Source organism: Macrotis lagotis, chromosome 7 (assembly GCF_037893015.1).
Source record: "Macrotis lagotis isolate mMagLag1 chromosome 7, bilby.v1.9.chrom.fasta, whole genome shotgun sequence".
Lineage (NCBI taxonomy): Eukaryota > Metazoa > Chordata > Mammalia > Peramelemorphia > Peramelidae > Macrotis > Macrotis lagotis.
In genome coordinates this window covers 116,299,814-116,317,192 of record NC_133664.1, presented here as the reverse complement: position 1 = coordinate 116,317,192, position 17,379 = coordinate 116,299,814, and the positions used below count along the sequence as shown (strand labels likewise).

Here is a 17,379-nt window from a genome sequence, read left to right as displayed (position 1 = left end):
TCTCAAGGAACTTACATTCTAATTAGAGAAACAACATAAATCTGTCCTTATATGATTCACAAAGATTATAAAGTAGGGGGTAGACAGCAGCAACTGGGGGGGGACCAAGACAGGTTTCCTGCCTTGACTATAACTGATTCTAAAAGAAAGCCCAGGATGGATATTAAGTGATGGAGGTGAAGACAGAAAGCATTCCAGGTAGTTGAAAGGGAGATAGAACAGCAAATAGTTGAGTATGACTGAGTTGTAAAGTGCATGCAGGGGAATACTGTGTAAGAAGATTAGAAGGGCAGAAAGAGACCAAGATGTAAAGAGTTTTACTTGTCAAAATTAATTTTATTGCTTTATTTTTATATCATCTATATATAAACTCTATATCCTTCCTCCACTATCTCCCAGAAAGCCATGTCTTATATAAATAATTTTTTTTAAGACCAAAAGCTTTAAATGCCAGTGTTTATATTTGATCTCAGAGGTGATAGTCATCCATGCAAACTTTTTAGGTACGCGTCTTATTGGTGATATCTGTGCTTTAGGAAGAATTACCTTGGCAGCTGTTTGAAGGATGAATTGGAGTTGGAGAGAAACTTGGAACAGAGAGTCTAATTAATCAATTCAATTAATTAATTTAATAATCAGAGCAAATAACTGCATGAGTAAAGAAAAGAAATGTATTTAAGAAATGTTGTGGAAGAAAAAGTCACAAGAGTTGAGAACTGATTGGGTGCTCAAGAGTAAATAGTTAAGGATGATATCAACAATTTGAATTGAAAGTTTTTTAAAAGCTTTCTTTAGCCCAGGTTTTCATCCTTTTTATTCTTTCTTCCTGTTTCCCAGTTTCTTTCTTTTTCATTCTTCCTCTATTGTTTTTCCCTTTTTGTTAATTTTCCTTTCACTTTTCCCAAAAGTACAGGAGGGATAGACTTCTTGTATTCTTGTCACTCCTAATGGTTGTGTTTTGTTCATTTTATCTTCATTTCCTTCACAGGTTGATAAACATATTCTGTGAAGGCAACTCTTTTAGTGAATTAGATTATTTGTTGAATGTCTGGTAATATGGTTAATGGGGCTTTCTGGTTAAAGTGTAGTATAATTACTTATCAAAGTTTCATTTACTGCTTTGAACAAAGCTTTATTTACTCCCTTATTTGTTGTATTATGTAGATAAGCTATACCTAGGTCTTCTCTAATTGTACAGTTGTGGGTTGTAAACTCAAATAGACCCTCCTTTTGGTTAGATTTAATCCCATTGAGTACAAGCTTGCTGTATCATTTGGAAGCATCCTAGATAGGCTACATTAGTTCATAGCCTAAGCTCAATCCTAAAAAATGGGGAAATCTTAGTTAACCAAATGAAACACTCATTTGGATGAGAACTTAAGCAAGGTTCAGTAATTCTCAATTTCCCACTTTGCTTGCAAAACAGTGTAAGTACAGAATTACCCTCTTCACAGCTTATTACACTGTGTGTTCACTCACGGGGAAATAATTTAATGCAATTTACTCCCAACTGTTTTCCCCATGCTGACCCCTTTATTAAAGGAACTGATCTCTAAAGGTAATATTTTATTTGGAAATTATTTTGTTTTCTCAGAGGTCATGCATGAGCTTAATCATCACCCTAACAACCAAAGACCCCCTTCTCTTTGCTGCTGGATGAATCTAGGGTTTTCCACCTCCCTGTAGCTGATGCGCTCTGCACGTGAAGCCTGAGTCTGTCACCTCACCTCTCTTCTTTTTGTCCTGGAAGGACTTTCTGACTTAACCTGGGCAGTCTTTCCCAAGGATCTAACTTTTCTCTAGCAAGTATGACATATTCTACTCTCTTCCTCCTCTTCTTTTCCTTTTTCTAAGGGCTTTATCTTGCCCTTCTCTGACTCATTTTCTTCTTTTTCTTCTCCTGTCATCTCACCCCATGGTCATCATCTCTTATACCTCAGACAGAGCTGGTTGAGCTTCATTTATTCCCATTCTACTTTGGTTTGAGCTAGAAAGCCCTCACCTGGCCATCCCATATCTTCACATTTTCTTCTTGCTGACTCCATAGTAAACATATCTAAACTTAACTCCTTTATATGTAACTAAAGATAACCAGGCTGACCAAATTGATATAATTTCTTTGTTATAGTCTAGCACTTTAAAATTTAGGGGTGAGCCCTGAATTAAAAGTATTATTAAACATTTTTTTAAATCTTAGGAAAAATTAATGTCTTCCAAGATTTTTTTAAAGCCATTTTTTCCTTTTGCTGCTTGATTTCAGCAGCGTTACTGAACTTCTTTTCCTCTAAGCATTTTTATGACAATAGTTGATATCCTGAAACTTTCAACTTTATTACTGATTTTGATCTATAAATCCTAAGATCTCTGTAGCTCTGGTTACCTTTGAGATGTCTTCCACCGTGGCCTGCTACTAGAGGTCAAATGAACTAGCATATTTCCAACCATTTTTCTCCCAGAATTCATATCTGTGCAGAATTTTTAGTTTGGAATCTCAACTTGAATTCTTCCTTTCCCTAAGTCCTGCTTTCTTGGAATGATCCAGGCATTTATTAATCATGTAGTTTAATCAAGGCAAGTATTTTTCTTAGGATTTGTCATGTTCTCCCCTCTAAGTTTTGAGAGGGAGTCCTATAAATATACAGGCAGCACACCTGGATGAAAATGAAATGATCTCAAGGATCTTTCCAGTTCTGACTTTTAGTTGCTGTGGTTATTGGACACTACAGGAAGAGCCAGTTGAATATACTAGGAGGACACCCAGGAGTGCATGAATTCAGAAATGAGAGATGACAATGGAGTTTATAAAAAATTAAAAGTACCAAGATTCTTTATTTTGTATCATTATTCAAACTTAGACTAAAGGACTCTGAATGCTTCTTAATTTTATTGATGGATTTTCATAGTGTCTTTCCTGAAAAGCCTTTCTTTTCCCTCAAGTGTTCCTGGGAAGTAAACAAGGGCAAACATTCTTGTTTAAATGTGGAGTCTCATCAGTGGATCAATATCAATGGATACCTTCAGTTAATGGTATCAATGCATAACCCCAATCCTTTCTCAGATGGGAAGATGATGTCTTTGATTCAAAAGCTGAGTTAAATTTATTGTAAAAGTAATGATGGTTTAGTTTCATTTGTCACCCCAACCTTCCATCCAGCTGAGTGACAACATAGAGCAATATTTTGGTTTTAAATTTGTCCTGTGTTTCTTGCATTCTTTTGCTTCAAATAGTAACATCTCACAAAATTAATTTAATAAAAAGCAACAATTTTTAAACTTTCAAAGTAAAGGATATAAAGTATTTTACTGAAATTTTGGAGCCAGTAGTTCATATGTTTGTCCTAATATTTTCCTCACCCTACATAAATCTCCAGAAAAGCTGTAGGAAGGAAACACATTCCCCTGACATATGACAGGATGTAAAATGGACATAAACCAATTACTTCTTGCAATTTTTAGAGCAGTCTCAAAAATATGACCCTTCTGACTTCATTTTCAAACACAAACTCTCTACCTCCATACTGCAAGGAAAAAATAATTGAGCCGAATTCCTAGTCAGAAGCAAATCTGGCTTTTCAAAGAATAATTGTGTTAGGACCTATGGAACAAATCACCTCTGAAACCTGCTGAGGTTGTTTACTTAAATACATTTAAGTCCCTAATCACCAAGGCCTCTGATGAACTTTTCACACATTAAATACATTAAAGTAAGCAAAGGGAGTGGAGAAAGCCATTAGAAAATCATTATAATAAACACCAACATTGATCCTCTTCCTTTTCCCTTTGTCTCTTCCCTTCTGAAATACCCTTGCTGCCCACCCCCTTATTTCCACTAACTGCTTAGATTATTATACTCAAAGAATTTACCCCAGTTGATAGCTCTGAATTCTGTATTAATTTTGTTTTTAAATGTTATTTACTAACAGTTTCCTTATTTAGGATCTTAAGGGATCCTGTCACTACTGCTAGTGCCCCATTTTTGGCAGGGCCTTTCAGCATGAACCTTTTTGATGGTAAATTCTCTCTCTTCCTTATGCCTCTGTGTTTTGGTTTTAAAAATCAATCTCTGAGAAAATGGGTTTCCATCTCCCTTTCAGCCCTGTCTCCTTTGATGATTGATGTTAATTCACTAAGCTGCTGACCCAAGAAAAAAGAATTGTTTGTGCGGTTGTTTTGAATAAATAAACTTACAAAAGAATCAATGGTGCTGGCTTAGAGAAATTAGATGGCAAAGAGGGGAGAAAGCTGCTCTCTGTCCATGATTCCCATGTAAGCAAAAGAGGCAAGGGGCATTTCAGTTATGTGGTGACTCTGTGAAAGGCATGGGCTGGGCGCCCTTTTTTTCGCAAGTCTGGAGGAAAATGTTTTCTGCCTTTCAAAATTAATACTTGACTCATTCTTTGTTTATTCATAAAAGTAGTATATAGATCATAGGACCATGGCATTAGAACTTTAGAACGGAAGAGGGGCCTCAGGGATTTTCTAGTTATTTGCTGTCATTTTGTAGATGAGTTAAACTGAACCCCAGAAAAGTTAAGCCCCAGGTCACACAGATTGAAGAGAAAGTATTTTTCTTTTTCAATTTTTCAATTAATAGGTATTTATTTTTTCTCACTTCAAAAAAGAAGAGTCTAGGTAGTAAAATAAAAGGAATGCCACATTGTTTATTTATCAAATCTTAGTCTGCATGTTGAGCCCATCATCAGCTCTCTTTCAGGAGGTGTCTAGTCTAGTTTATCATTATTTAGAATTGGGATGGGCTTTGCATTGTTGAGAGTTCCTACAGCTTTTCACAATGTATTTATAGAGATTGATCTCGTTTTGTCTCTCACTCCAAATCCTTTGCTCTTGGTATAAATTGTCATTATAAAAACAATTATGTTAAATATAAGATAAAATAAATTCTTCTTCATAATTTTTAGTCTAACTTTTAAAAAGTTTAATTCCTTGAATCCAAATTTTTCCTCCAATTTTCTATGAAATAATAATCCCCATTTAAATGACTTCATTTCAGTTGGACTTTTCCTGGTACCCACTGTCTTCAGATAAAGAGGACCTGATAATCCTGTGCTAATAGACTAGGGGGACTTTGCACCAGCAGGTTTTGCAGTCACCTTTTTTAGTCCAACCATAGCCTAGGGTGTTAACAGTAATGGATGAAAATACGAAACCTTATATGTAATCTTACTGTGTTCCAAGGGGAGAAAATGTAGTGTGGTTGTGAATACAGATAATTATGTGTTAGCTTTGATTTCTTTAGTACTTTAAGGTCTACAGAGTGTTGCCTCACAACCACTCCAAAAAGAAGACAGAGATGCTAATTCCCCTTGAGATTCACCAAAGTTGCACAGGGTCAAACAGGAAGGAAGCACTAGTACAGACCCTTGAGTTCAGTTATCAGGTGTCCAAGATCTCCTGCTGCCTCCCTATAGGAGAGACAGTGGTCACAGGGCAGCATCTGGCTTTGAATTAGGAACCTCTTACTACTGCTAAGTGTCCTAACACTTCTGACCCTGGACCTTCACTGCTAGAACTGAAAGCATTTTTTTGCTAACCATTCCTTTAGAGCTGCCTCTTAGAAGACCACACTTATTCTGAGGCTGAATGATGGATATAATAGTGTTTATGCAGTCAGAGTAAATGTAAAGTCCAGATTCTACCTTACAATGATCAACTTTATGATAAACTTTCCAGGAGCATCCAAATGTGGGGCATCCATACTTTGCCTAGAAAATTATCAGACACTAGATATGCTTAGGCAAAGATTAGTCCATAAACATAATTGAAATTGCCTGCTTAGATTGGAGATTTGTACAAAAAGTGTGTCTTTACATATAAATATTTTCAAGAATTTAATACTGAAAGTCAATCATTTTATAAAAATTCACATACTTTTAGCATTCAGCCAAATAAAAAATTAAACATTGAAAATGTTTAGGTTTTCATAAATTTATTACTTTTTTTAAAGAAAGGAGGTTGTTATTATTTTCATGTCTCAGTATGATTTCTAAACAAATCTTATGATTGGATTAAAGAGCTCTGGTAAAGACTATGCAGATTTTTCCCAATTCATTTGGGCCTTTGGGGGATTTGTCCAAAAAAAATCAGTTTAATTTGTTATTTTTCCTTAGCATAACATTTAATCTACTTAGAATGATTCCCTATTTCTATTCTATTCTATATTTTCAGCAACTATTTCTCTCTTCAGACCCTAATTCAAGTTTTATTCTCATTCTTAACCAGGGGATCCATTTATAATGTTAGCTGTTATAAGTTTAGGGCTGAAGAGGCTTCAAGGACCTTCTCATCCAACCTCCTCATTTTACAGATGGAGAAATTGAGGCCCAGGATAGCAAAGTGACTTGAAGGGGTGACTACTAGAGTAAGCAACAGAAGCAGAATGTACTCTGTATGATCTGGCATTCACCTCAGCTGGTTCTCATAGAACATAGAGTATGCTTGTTTAATGCAGTAAAGTTTGCTTTATCATTTCAGATCAGTTATGTATATTTTATAATATACATGTTATATCCATGTATACATATTATATATTTGGGGGAAAAAATCCTTAAAGTAAGGTTGTTAGTATGCTTGGTTTTTTGTGAAATTCTGATTAGGAAAATGTTTAGGTTAAGATTGCTGTACTTGAGATCAAGAAGACCTGAATTCAAATTTTGCCTTGTACACATACTAGCTAGGTGAACTCCAAGGATTTGGAGTCCTAGTGTCAATTTTGTCTTGTAAAATGAGGGGATTGGACTATGTCACTTTGAAGCCCCCCCCCCCCCCCAGCTCTTTCCCACTAAGTTTGGAGAACAGTGGTATGTCATATTTGAGTTGGGTGAGGACTAGTGAAAAAATAGTGATTGAATGGCTTTTGGAAATCATAAAAAGTTTTTTTAGCTTTATGCTGATTCCAAGAACAAAGTTAATAATAACATTCATTTTTGTGTAATGTTTTACAGTTGTAAAACACTTTAATACTTAATCTCATTTGGTTCTGAAAGAAATTTCTTTGGGCAGATAGATAGTATTTACTATATGGTATCTAAGACTCAGACTAATAGTGAAGTCAAGACTTTAAACCAGCTGTTTATCTCCTTACACATCACACTACTTTGAAGAGGCAGATCTATTAGGTAGACCCATAAAACATTGAATTTCAGCTTGGTTGCTTAGTGGGATCAAAGGAAAGGAAAATAAAAAGTCCTGTTTGAGTGATTCCTCAGACCTGTGATGCTGACACCTTTAACAGCGAGTAGTGTCTAATATTATGCAGGGAGAGACATACACAAGAGTGAGTTTCTGAACTGCCTTTCCAAAAAAATCCTAAAAACAGACCTGTTCATAGTAGTTCCTGTTCTTGTCAGATACCAGACTCAAGCCAATTTTTATCATTAGAGCCGGCAGGTGCCCACTTCCTGTATCAGACTTCGGCTACAAGGCAGTGCCTTGAAAGTTGCAGCTTTTAAGTCGGAGACATGAAGCTTATGTATCTTGAGGATCAGTTGTGAACATTTTTATGATAGAGTAACAGTTTTCCTTCTTATGGAGCATATGAACAAGATGTGTTCCTTTAAACCAAACTTGTGAAGTCCTTGTCAGTCTGGGTCGTTGCTTGGGAGGGAGAAGAGGGTATTGTCAGGCCTGGGTGTCCCCCATCTTCTCTTCAGTCTTTGGAGTTTACTGACACCTTTTTGACTGGCATATCCTCTTTGCTTCTCTTTGTGTGTCTCTTCTTTGGTGCTATCCTCTCTTCCCCTCCTTTCCTGGATATGTTTATATTATGCTTAGTTTACATGGTTCTCTCCATCTGACACATTTTGTTAGTGTTATCAAACAGATTAGAGGGAATCAAATCACTAAAGTGTTGTTTCATATTCTTCCAGGTCAGCAGTCTTCTTTTCAAGGATAGCTCTCCCTGATTGCTCTGCTAGGGGCATAATTGATCCATATCAAGTTTGCTTCTCATGCTACATCTGACTTGTTAATTTAAATCATGATGTACTGATTTCATATGCAGTGTAGGCTCATATCTTAGGGCACAGTACCTTAGGTGAATATTAAGCTCTTTGATCAGTCCAACAGTGGGCAAATTTGATCAGCTAAACCACAGTGATTTTTCTTTGTTCAAAAAAAGAAATCAAATAAAAATTGAGCATTGTTTTTTAGTACAATTCAAAAGATAAAAATAATTCTTGCTAATGCTTCTTTCTTTTACCAGCCCCACATATTCCCTGCCTCATTTTCTGGCTTTTGAGTCTCTCCTCTCATTCTCTCAATTCAAATACTTCAAAGATTTTTGTACAGAAGCATTTCTCTGTGCTATGTGTTTTGACATTTTATGAGATGTTTATTTGGGAGAAGACGACTAATATATTTCCATAGGACAAAGGAAAAACTCTTTAACCTAAACATTAAGTTTATTATCGGAAAAGAAAGAGAAAAAAACAAACAACTCCAACATCTTCATCATCATCACAATTTAAAAAAAAACAATTTTTTTCCTTTCTTTTCTCAGGAGATTCCATGGAATTTATATTTTCACTTTTTTTTAGCTTTTTTTTTTCCACTGCAAGGCAAATGGGGTTTTAAGTGGCTTGCCCAAGGCCACACAGCTAGGCAATTATTAAGTGTCTGAGGTCAAATTTGAACTCAGGTACTCCTGACTCTAGAGCTGGTGGTGCTCTATCCACTGCACCACCTAGCCACCCCTATATTTCCACTTTTTAAAAAAATGTATTTATCAGCATTTGCAAGGCAATGGGGTTAAGTGACTTGTCCAAAGTCACACAGCTAGGTAATTATTAAGTGTTTGCAGTCTGACTTGAACTCAGGTTCTCCTGACTTCAGGGTCAGTGCTTTATCCTCTGTGCAACCTAGCTGCCCCGATGCAATGGAATTTAGAAAAACTCATCATATTATATATCAAGAGAATGTTCAAGGGAAATTTTACCCAGAACTAACAGTTTGACCAAGGAAGATTTGTTTTTCCCCCTCAAGAAATCTACATTTTAATGGGGGAGTCAATCTGCAAACAACTAAGGACATAATTTGAAAAGGGAGGGTCTTGGTCATTGGAAAGGAAAGGGAACTAGACTAGAAAAGGCCTCCTGCAGAAAACAGAATTTGAACTGTGTAGCTTACTCCTGAGGTTCAATCTTAGGCCACAGATTTAAGTTTTAGGAAAACAGCCCCTCTGTCTGCAATGGAGAATGCCATCTGTATCCAGAGTAAAACTGTGGAGTTTGAACAAAGACCAAGGACTATTTATTACCTTTAATTTGGGAAAAAAACTGATATCTTATTGTCTGATCTTGCTATCTCTTATACTTTATGTTTCTTCCTTAAGGATATGAATTTCTCTCTCATCACATTCAATTTGGATCAGTGTATGCCATGGAAACAATATAAAGACTGGCAAATTACCTTCTGTGTGGGGGGGAAGTAAGATTGGGGAAAAATTGTAAAACTCAAAATAAATAAAATATTTATAATTTAAAAAAAGAAAGCAACCCCTATTAGTAGGTGGGGCTGCTTGCAGCAGAACTCTACTGCTATTCATGATACAGGGACTCTTGGTATAAATAGGAGGGACCCAGTGTGTCACTCAAAATGCTCTTTGCTTCCTTTTTAAAAATTTAATTATTTTCCCCTGCTTACATGTAAAAACGAGTTTAAATATTCATTTTTAAAATATTGAGTTTCAAATTTTCTCTCCTCCCCACCCTCCTCTCCTCCATTGAGAGAGCAAGTGATTTGATATAGGTTAAATTGTATAATTATGAAAAACATTTCCTTCACAGTCAAGTTGTAAAAGAAAACATAAACAACACCACCACCCCCCAAAAAAACCCTCAAGAAAAATAAGATTAAAAAAATATGTTTCATTCTGTGTTTAGACACCATCAGTGTTCTCTCTCTCTGGAGATGGAGAGCATTCTTTATCACAATTCCTGCCATGTTGTCTTGGGTCAGAGCATTGTACTGCTGAGAGAAAGTCAATCATTCCCAGGTGATGAATCATCCCACATACAGCATTACTTTGTACACAGCACATTCCACATTGCATCTGCTTACTGAGAACATCCTGCCCATCATTTCTTCAAGCTGAGAGGCATTCCATCATCATCATCATATTCCACAGTGTTCAACCATTCCCCCACTGAGGGGCATCCCCACAGTCACCAGCTCACTGCCACCAGAAGGGAGCAGCTATAAATATCTTTATGCCTGTAGGTCCTTGTGCTTCCTGTTTCATCTCCTCTGGCCTGTGAATGGCATTGCTTAGCCAAAGGGTAGGCCAGGCTTTATAGCTCTTTGGACTTAGTTCCAAATTGTTCCACAGAATGGTTGAAACATTTCCCAAATCCTCCAACAATGCATTAATATCTATTTTCCCCCCCAAGTCTGACCTAGGAAGACCTAAAGGAAAACTATCTTATGATATTTTGAAGATTTGGTATAAGCTCTTCATTCAACTGATTTTAGTATCTCCTAAATCCTGATTTTTAATATTCCTCCCTTCTAGGCAAGACTGCCCATGAAATTTTCTATATAAGGAGGCAAAGAAACCTAAGCAGGTAAAGGACCTCTGAGCTCATTGGGTCCAATTTACGTATGCAAAGTCTTTGAACTTCTGTTTTAGTTTTATTTAATATTTATTTATTCTCATTTTGTACAAACAATTTTTTATACTTTAATAAAATATTCTTGTTAAGAGTAAACAAAATACCCCCTCCCCCCAAAATATAGACTCACTTGAGCGATAAAGCAAAGGGGAGAGAAAAAAAATTTAAATTTAAATTTAAAAAATAATAGTAATAATTGTAGGTATGGCCAGGTGGTGCTGTGGGTGGAGCACCAGCCCTGGAGCCAGGAGCACCCAAGCCCATATCTGGCCCCGCACACCCAGCAATCACCTAGCTGTGTGACATTCAAGCCACCCCAACCCCACTGCCCTGCATAGACCAAAAAAAGAAAAAAAAAGACATAAAATAAAATAGTAATAATAGTAGGGGCAGCTGGGTGGCAGACAGAGCACTAGCCCTTGAACCAGGAGCACCCAGGTCTGAATCCGGCCTCAGACACCCAATGATCACCCTGCTATGTGGCCCCAGGCAGGCCTCACAGCCTTATTTGCCCTGCACCCCTCCCCCAAAATAATAATAATAAAAAATGTGCTTCAGTCTGTGTTCCAAGACCACCAACTCTGTCATGGGTGGATCACATTCTTTATGATAAGTCCATCACAAAAGTTACTTCCATATTTTTCCACCGTTGCTATTGCTGATTGAAACTCCCTCCTTTCATATTTCTCCACTATCATGTACTATGTTTTCTCTCTCCTTTCACTGACGCTGCTGTAGGGTAGCTGAGTGGCACAGCAGACAGATCCCCGGCCCTTGGGCCAAGAGGCCCCGAGCACCCATACCACCCATTAGGCCCAGCATCCACCTGGCCCTATAGTCCCGGACAGGCCATCCAATCCCAGCCCCTTGCAAGAAGTAAAAAAGAAAATGTGTTATATCTGACCACTCTCCCCCCATGGTCCATCCTCTCTTCATTCATATCCCCACCCCTTCCCCCTGCCCCCCCCCCTTCTTACTCCAGATGTCTATACCCCATTGAGTATATATGCTGTTGCCTCTCCCCTTCCATATCATTGCAATAGCTCATTGTAATAAAGAGAAATCTTATTATATGAAATATCTTGGCCTATTCCCCATCTCATTTTTCTTTCTCCCATTAAATTTCCTTTTTCCCTATTGACTCCATTTTTACACCATATTTTATCTTCAAGTTCAGCTTTCTCCTGTGCTTCATCTATAAAAGCTCCTTCTACCTGCTCTGTTAATTGAGAAGGTTCATATGAGTATTATCAGTGTCATTTTTCTATACAGGAATACATGCAGTTCATCATCATTGAGTGCCTCACCTTTTCCCCTTCTCCAGTCTCTATACCTCACCTGAGTCCTGTATTTGAAGATCATACCTTCTGTTCAGCTCTGGCCATTCCAACAGGAACAGTTGAAATTCCCCTGGTTCATTGAAATTCCATCTAGTTGATTCTCAGTTACATTCTAAGCTCTTTTGCCTTCTGGTATATTATATTCCAAGCCCTCCGAGCTTTTAATGTAGTTGCTGCTAAATCCTGTGAGATCCTGATTGTAGCTCCATGGTATTTGAATTGTGTCCTTCTGGCTGCTTGTAATATTTTCTCTTTGACTTGGGAGTTCAGGAACTTGGCTATAATATTCCTGGGGGGTTGTTTTTTTGGGGTCTCTTTCTCGGGGGGATCTGTAGATTCCATTTCTATTTTGCCCTCTGCTTCTAGGATATCAGGGCAATTTTCCTGAAGTAATTCTTTGAAAATGATGTCAAGGCTCTTTTCCTGATCATGACTTTCAGGTATTCCAATAATTTTTAAATTATCTTTCCTAAATCTGTTTTCCATATCAGTTGTTTTTTCGGTGAGATGTTTCACATTTTCTTCAAATTTTTCATTCTTTTGGTTTTGATGTATTGATTCTTGATTTCTTGTAAATTCATCAATCTCCTTGAGTTCTATTCTTTGTCTTAAGGATTTGTTTTCCTCAGAGAGCTTTCTTATCTCTTTTTCCATCTGGCCAATTCTGCTTTTTAAAGCATTCTTCTCCTCAATAACTTTTTGAACTGTTTTATCCATTTGACCTAAGCTGGTTTTTAGCATGCTATTTTCTTCAGCATTTTTTTTTTTTTGGTTTTCTTTGACTAAGCTGCTGACTTCATTTTCATGTTTTTCCTTCATCTCTCTCATTTCTTTTCCCACTTTTTCTTCTATCTCCCTCATTTGATTTTCTTTTTTTTTTTTAAGGATTTTGCAAGGCAAATGGGGTTAAGTGGCTTGCCCAAGGCCACACAGCTAGGGAATTATTAAGTGTCTGAGACCAAATTTGAACCCAGGTACTCCTGACTCCATGGCCGGTGCTTTATCCACTATGCCACCTAGCCGCCTCCTGTCATTTGATTTTCGAAGTCTTTTTTGAGCTCTGTTATAGCCTGAGCCCAATTTCTATTTTTCTTGGAGTCTTTAGATGCAGGAGCTTGTGCTTCCCTCATCTTCAGACTGAGTATATTGATCCTTCTTGGGTTCATAGATAATGTATTTCTCAATGGTGTTTCTCTTGTTTCTCTACTTGCTCATTTTCCCAGTCTAAGCCTGTTTTCGGGGTGCTTCCAGAGCTTTTGGGACACTTCCACAAGGATCTCAGTGTGTGAGACTCTGTCTTCCCTCCTGGTCTGTGAATGACCATAAGCGCCCCCCTCTGCCATGGAGCTGAGGTGGGGGGGGCCTGCTCTTCTATGGGGGGCCTAGACTGCTATCAGGATCTGAATGTGGTCAGAGCCCCAGAGTCCTGTTCCAGGGGCAGAGGACAGAGCTCTGCAGTCTCTCTCTCTTCACTCCCCTCCCTCAGCTCAATGGGCTCATGCCCTGGGGGCTCCTGCTTGTGGGCTCAGCCTGCTTCTGCTTCCTGGATCTGGACTGCCTTGGCCACACTGCTGGCTGTGTGCCCTGAGGGCTGGGCTTCATGTGCTCACTCTGTCAGTGGTCCCCTGCTGTTACCCTAATTTCTGCCTGGTGCTCCCCAGGGCGTAGGTCAGGAAACTCCCCCGCTGCTGTGAGCCGTGGCTCCCAGCACCCTGGGGCTGCCTCCGGGAGGCTAAAGTTCTTTCACTCTGGCGGCCGCCCCTCTGGCGGCCGCCCCACCGACCCTGGGAGCAGAGCCTTTCTGCTCTTTTCCAGGTTACCTTGAGTAGGAGCATTGCCTCACTGGGTCCCTCTGTGGGTTCTGTCTCTCGAAAATTTAGTTAGAGTCCTTAGTTTAGAAGTTTTATGAGAGAGCAACTAAGACTCTATCCCTTCTTGTCGCCATCTTGGCTCCTTCTCCTTCTAAAGTAGTTTTACAAATGACTATCCAGTCTTTACTTGAATACCTCCTGGGATGGGAGATTCATTTCTTCCTGAGAAATGGCTTCTTTCACCTTTGTACAGCTCTTCTTGTTAAAAACCTTTTTCTTGGGGCGGCTAGGTGGGGCAGTGTGTAGACAGGACCCTGGAGTCAGGAGTACCTGAATTAAAATCCGGCCTCAGACACTTAATAATTACCTAGCTGTGTGGCCTTTGGCAAGCCACTTAGCCCCATTGACTTGCAAAAAACCAAAAAAAAAAATCTTTTTCTTTACTGTGTCCAAAGGGTTATAAAACTGTGCATACCCTTTAATTGAACTCTACTAGAGAGATCATAAAAAAGGGGAAATAAGTGAAAAAATATTTATAGTAGCTCTTTTTGTAGTAACACAGAATTGGAAATTGAGGGGATGTCTAACAATTGAGGATTGAGTGAATAAATTAAGGTATTTGAATAAGATGAAGTACTACTGTTCTGTAAGAAATCATGAATAAGTGGATATCAGAAAAACCTGGGAAGACTTATATGGGGGCAGCTAGGTGGCGCAGTGGCTAGAGCACTGGCCCTGGAGTCAGGAGGACCTGAGTTCACATTAGACCTCAGACATTTAATCATTACCTAGCTATGTGGCCTTGGGCAAGCTACTTAACGCCATTGCCTTGCAAAAAAACTAAAAAAAAAAAAAATACTTGTGTGAACTGCTGAGCAAAGTGAGCAGAACATTAATAGCAACATTGTGTGATGATCAACTGTGGTAGACTTAGTACTTCCTGGTAGTACAGTGATTAAAGAAAATTGCAATAGTCTTATGATAGAAGATACCATCAGAGAAAGAACTATAGAATCCAAATATAGACCACAGGTGCTATTTTCACTTTTTAAAAATTAGTTTTATGATTTTTAAATTTTTTTCCCTTTTATTCTGATTATTTTTCTCAGCATGACTAATATGGAAATATGTATAACCTATTTCAGATTATTCAGTATCATGGTGAGGGGCATGGAAGGAAGAGAAAGAAAAATGTGGAACTTAAGATATTATAGAAAATGAATGCTGAAAAACTATCTTTAAATGTAATTGGGGGGAAAAATAAAATTTAAATTAAAAAATATCTTTTTTTCTTTGTATCCAGCAAATCTGTCTCTTTGTCCTTGACTCTTTCTCACTGTTATCCCTGATTCTTTCCTAACAATGTGTGAAGTTTTAACTTATATAATGCAAAATAACAAAAATTATTTCCATAACTGTGAGATTACAACCTTATATTTTCCCACACACTATTAAATATTTTTTCTGATACTTTTCACACAGCTCATTTACTTATCTGTGCTCATACTATTTTTTCGTGTTAGAAATTAAGTTCTTGGGGGCAGAACCAAGATGGTGACAAGAGTGGATCCTGTCCTAGGCACTCTCTCATAAATCTTTGAAACTAAGGACTCTAACTAAATTTTTGAGAGACAGAACCCACAGAGGGACCCAGTGAGGCAGTTCTCCTACTCAAGGTAACCTGGAAAAGAGAAGAAAGGCTCTGCTCCCTGTAGTTGGAGGGGCGGCCCGCCAGAGGGGTGGCCCGCCAGAGCAAAAGAACTTCAGCCTCCGGGAGGCAGCCTCAGGGCGCTGGGAGCCACTGCTCACAGCAGCCATGGAGTCTCCTGAGCTACACCCTCGGGAGCACTGGGCACAAAGTGGGGGAACAGCAGGGGACCTCTGCCAGAGGGAGCACGTGGAGCCCAATCCTCAGGGCACACAGCAAGCAGAGGCCAACACAGCCCAGATCCAGGAAACAGAAGCAGGTGGAGTGGATAAGCAGGAGCCCCCAGGGCATGAGCCCATTGAACCTAGGGAGGGGAGTGAAGAGAGAGAGAGAGACTGCCTAGCTCTGCCCCTGGAACAGGACTCTGGGGCTCTGACCACATTCAGATCCTGATCGCAGTCCAGGCCCCCCCCATAGAAGAGCAGGGCCCATCCCACCCCCCATCACAGCATCACAGCCCCACGGCAGAGGCGGGGAGCTTGTGGTCATTTACAGACCAGGAGGGAGGACAGAGTCTCACACACTGAGACCCTTGTGGGAGTGTCCCAAAAACTCAGGAAGCACCCCGAAAACAGGCTTAGACTGGGAAAATGAGCAAGCAGAGAAACAAGAGAAACACCATTGAGAAATACATTATCTATGAACCAAAGAAGGATCAATATACTCAATCTGAAGATGAGGAAGCACAAGCTCCTGCATCTAAAGACTCCAAGGAAAACAGAAATTGGGCTCAAGCTATGACAGAGCTCAAAAGACTTTGAAAATCAAATGAGGGAATTAGAAGAAAAACTGGGAAAAGAAAGGAGAGAGATGCAGGAAAAACATGAAAATGAAGTCCACAGCCTAGTCAAGGAAATCCAAAAAATGCTGAAGAAAATAGCATGCTAAAAACCAGCTTAGGTCAAATGGATAAAATAGTTCAAAAGGTTATTGAGTAGAACAATGCTTTAAAAAGCAAAATTGGCCAGATGGAAAAAGAGATAAGAAAACCCTCTGAGGAGAACAAATCCTTCAGACAAAGAATAGAATTCAGGGAGATTGATGAATTTACCAGAAATCAGGACTCAATACTTCAAAACCAAAAAAATGAAAAAGGTAGAAGAAAATGTGAACTATCTCATTGAAAAAACAACTGATATGGAAAACAGACTTAGGAAAGATAATTTAAAAATTATTGGAATACCTGAAAGTCATGATCAGGAAAAGAGCCTTGACATCATTTTCAAAGAATTACTACAGGAGAATTGCCCTGATATCCTAGAAGAAAAGGGCAAAATAGAAATAGGGAGAACTCACCAATATCCCCCAAGAAAGAGATCCCCCAAAAAAACAACCCCTAGGAATATTATAGCCAAGTTACAGAACTCCCAAGTCAAAGAGAAAATATTACAAGCAGAAAGAAGGACACAATTCAAATATCATGGAGCTGCAGTCAGGATCACACAGGACTTAGCAGCAGCTACATTGGAAGCTCGTAGGGCTTGGGATACAATATACCAGAAGGCAAAAGAGCTTAGAATGCAGCCAAGAATGAACTACCCAGCAAGGCTGAATGTCCTCTTCCAGGGAAAAAGATGGACTTTCAATGAACCAGGGGAGTTTCAAATGTTCCTGTTGGAATGGCCAGAGCTGAACAGAAGGTTTGATCTTCAGATACAGGACTCAGGTGAAGCATAGAGATTGGAGGAGAGGGGGGAAATATGAGGGACTTAATGATGATGAACTGCATGTATTCCTGTATAGAAAAATGACACTGATAATACTCATATGAACCTTCTCAGTTAACATAGCAGGTAGAGGGAGCTTTTATAGTTGAAACACAGGAGAAAGCTGAATTTGAAGATAAAATATGGAGTAAAAATGGAGTCAGTAGAAAAAAGGGAAATGTAATG

The 17,379-nt window shown here is 38.7% G+C and overlaps 1 protein-coding gene across 3 annotated transcripts in view; it reads left to right on the top strand.

The window, feature by feature from the left end:
• EXOC4 (exocyst complex component 4) overlaps positions 1-17,379 on the top strand; it is a 914,582-nt gene that overhangs the window by 468,375 nt on the left and 428,828 nt on the right. The gene's annotated exons all lie outside the window — the stretch shown is intronic.